Below are 4301 nucleotides of genomic sequence, written 5' to 3'. Positions count from 1 at the left end.
AGACGTTAAAGCAAGAAAGACCAAAAGAGACAAAGAAGGCCATTACATAATAGTAAAAGGATCGATAAAACAAGAAGAGCTAACAATCCTAAATATATATGGACCCAATACAGGAGCACCCAGATACATAAGGCAAGTTCTTAATGACTCACAAAGAGACTTAGACTTCCACACAATAATAGTGGGAGACTTTAACACTCCACTGTCAATATTAGACAGATCAACCAGACAGAAAATCAACAAGGATATCCAGGGCTTGAACTCAGACCTGGAACAAGCAAACCTGATAGACATTTACAGAACTCTCCACCCCAAATCCACAGAATATACATTCTTCTCAGCACCACATCACACCTATTCTAAAATTGACCACATAATTGGAAGTAAAGCACTCCTCAGCAAATGCAAAACAACTGAAATCATAACAAACAGTCTCTCAGGCCATAGTGCAATCAAGTTAGAACTCAGAATTCAGAAACGAACCCAGAACCGCACAGCTTCATGGAAACTGAACAACTGGCTCTTGAATGTTGACTGGATAAACAATGAAATGAAGGCAGAAATAAAGAAGTTCTTCGAAACCAATGAGAATGAAGACACAACATGCCAGAATCTCTGGGACACATTTAAAGCAGTCTCTAGAGGAAAATATATAGCAATAAGTGCCCATATGAGAAGAGTGGAGAGATCCAAAATTGACACCCTATTGTCAAAATTGAAAGAGCTAGAGGAGCAAGATCAAAAAAACTCAAAAATCAGCAGAAGATAAGAAATAACTAAGATCAGAGCAGAACTGAAGGAGAAAGAGACATGAAAAACCCTTCAAAAAATCAATAAATCCAAGAGCTGGTTTTTTGAAAAGATCAACAAAATAGATAGACCACTAGCCAGATTGATTAAAAAGAAAAGAGAGAATAACCAAATAGGTGCAATAAAAAATGATAAAGGGGAAATCACTACAGATTCCACAGAAATTCAAACCATCATCAGAGAATATTACAAACAACTCTATGCACATAAACTAGTAAACCTGGAAGAAATGGATAAATTCCTGGACACCTGTGTCCTCCCAAGCCTAAACCAGGAGGAAGCTGAAACTATGAATAGACCAATACCAAGGTCAGAAGTCGAGGCAGCAATTAAGAGCCTACCACACAAAAAAAGCCCAGATCCAGATGGGTTCACAGCCGAATTCTACCAGACAAACAAAGAGGAGCTGGTACCATTCCTTCTGAAACTATTCCAAATAATCCAAAAAGAGGGAATCCTTCCCAAATCATTTTATGAGATGAATATCATCCTGTTACCAAACCCGGCAGAGACCCAACAAGAAAGGGAAACTTCAGGCCAATATCCATGATGAACATAGATGCAAAAATCTTCAATAAAATATTGGCAAGCCGATAGCAACAGCAAATCAAAAAACTTATTCATCATGATCAAGTAGGATTTATCCCGGGGATGCAAGGCTGGTTCAACATACGCAAGTCTATAAACATAATTCACCACATAAACAGAACCAAAAACAAAAACCACATGATTATCTCAATTGATGCAGAGAAGGCATTTGACAAAATTCAACAGCCTTTTATGCTAAAAACCCTCAATAAACTCGGTATCGATGGAACATATCTCAAAGTAATAAAAGCTATTTACGACAAACCAACAGCCAATATCATACTGAATGGGCAAAAACTGGAAGCATTCCCTTTGAAATCCGGCACTAGACAAGGATGCCCTCTCTCACCACTCCTACTCAATATAGTACTGGAAGTTCTAGCCAGAGCAATCAGGCAAGAAAAAGAAATAAAGGGTATTCAAATAGGAAAAGTGGAAGCCAAATTGTCACTCTTCGCAGACGACATGATAGTATGCCTAGAAGACCCCATCGCCTCAGCCCAAAAACTCCTGAAACTAATAAGCAACTTCAGCAAAGTCTCAGGATATAAAATCAATGTGCAAAAATCACAAGCATTCCTCTACACCAATAACAGACTTAAAGAGAGCCAAATCAAGAACGAACTGCCATTCACAATTGCTACAAAAAGAATAAAATACCTAGGAATACAACTCACAAGGAACGTAAGGGACCTCTTCAAGGAAAACTACAAACCACTGCTCAACGAAATCAGAGAGGACACAAACAAATGGAGAAACATTTCATGTTCATGGTTAGGAAGAATTAATATCGTGAAAATGGCTATACTGCCCAAAGTAATTTACAGAATCAACGCTATCCTCATCAAGCTACCATTGACTTTCTTCACAGAACTGGAAAAAACCACCATGAACTTCATATGGAACCAAAAGAGAGCCCGCATAGCCAAGTCAATTCTAAGCAAAAAGAACACAGCGGGGGGCATCACACTACCGGATTTCAAACTATACTACAAGGCTACAGTAATCAAAACAGCATGGTACTGGTACCAAAACAGAGATATAGAGCAATGGAACAAAACAGAGGTATCGGAGGCAACACAACATATCTACAACCATACAATCTTTGATAAACCTGACAAAAAACAAGCATTGGGGAAAGGATTCCCTATTTAATAAGTGGTGTTGGGAGAACTGGCTAGCCATGTGCAGAAAGCAGAAACTGGACCCCTTCCTGACACCTTACACCAAAATTAACTCCAGATGGATTAAAGACTTAAACATAAGACCTGGCACCATAAAAACCCTAGAAGGAAATCTAGGCAAAACCATCCAGGACATAGGAGTAGGCAAGGACTTCATGAACAAAACACCAAAAGCATTGGCAACAAAAGCCAAAATAGACAAATGGGACCTAATCAAACTCCACAGCTTCTCCACAGCAAAAGAAACAGTCACTAGAGTGAATTGGCAACCAAGAGAATGGGAAAAAATTTTTGCAGTCTACCCATCTGACAAAGGGCTGATATCCAGAATTTACAAAGAACTCAAACAGATTTACGGGAAAAAAACAAACAAGCCCATTCAAAAATGGGCAAAGGATATGAACAGACACTTTACAAAAGAAGACATATATGAAGCCAACAATCATATGAAAAAATGCTCATGGTCACTGGTCATCAGAGAGATGCAAATCAAAACCACATTGAGATACCATCTCACGCCAGTTAGAATGGCGATCATTAAAACATTTGGAGACAACAGATGCTGGAGAGGATGTGGAGAAACAGGAACACTTTTACACCTTTGGTGGGAGTGTAAATTAGTTCAACCATTGTGGAAGACAGTGTGGTGATTCCTCAAGGCTTTAGAAATAAAAATTCCAATTGACCCAGCAATCCCATTACTGGGTATATATCCAAAGGACTATAAATCGTTCTACTATAAGGACACATGCACACGAATGTTCATTGCAGCACTGTTTACAATAGCAAAGACCTGGAATCAACCCAAATGCCCATTGATAATAGACTGGATTGGAAAAATGTGGCACATATACACTATGGAATATTATGCAGCAATCAGAAATGATGAGTTTGTGTCGTTTGTAGGGACATGGATGAATCTGGAGAACATCATTCTCAGCAAACTGACACAAGAACAGAAAATGAAATACCGCATATTCTCACTCATAGACGGGTGATGAAAAATGAGAACACATGGACACAGGGAGGGGAGTACTAAACACTGGGGTCTATTGGGGGGAAAAGTGTAGGCCCAGCACGGGGGTGGGGGTGGAAGCTGGGGAGGGATAGCCTGGAGAGAAATGCCAAATGTGGGTGAAGGGGAGAAAGGAAGCAACACACACTGCCATGTGTGTACCTATGCAACTGTCTTTCACGTTCTGCACATGTACCCCAAAACCTAAAATGCAATAAAATATTAAAAAAAAAAAAAAGAAAAGATTGCAAAACCCCACAAGTATCTTTATAATAAAGTTATATAATACTTTGTAAAGTTTCAATTCGGTTTTATGTCCTTCTAATTTCAAAGATTGTGGTTGCATATTATTTATCCAGGTTAAATTCCTGTTGGAATGATACTGACAGTGTTTCACATAGTCCCCTACTACCAACATTCACAAGGAACATCCAGGAGTCAAGGTAAGCTTCATGATGCTAACCCTTAAGAGACCACGACTCTAATGACCACCCCAAAGACAGCATTCTAGCCTAGCTTTGGTCTGCAATTCACTTCAGAGCTTCGGGGCAATGCCACAGCTGCAACTGATTGGTGTACGTGCTTGTCAGTCACATACAGAGGGTGGAGCCTCAAAGCCCGGATATAAACGAGACGCCGTGTCGTACGTCATCACCGAGCGACTAAAGCGGAAAAGGGAGGGGGCGGGGCTGTGAGCAATCCTT

The sequence above is a fragment of the Callithrix jacchus genome, chromosome 8 (genome assembly GCF_049354715.1).
Source record: "Callithrix jacchus isolate 240 chromosome 8, calJac240_pri, whole genome shotgun sequence".
Lineage (NCBI taxonomy): Eukaryota > Metazoa > Chordata > Mammalia > Primates > Cebidae > Callithrix > Callithrix jacchus.
Note: the sequence above shows the minus strand (reverse complement) of the source record.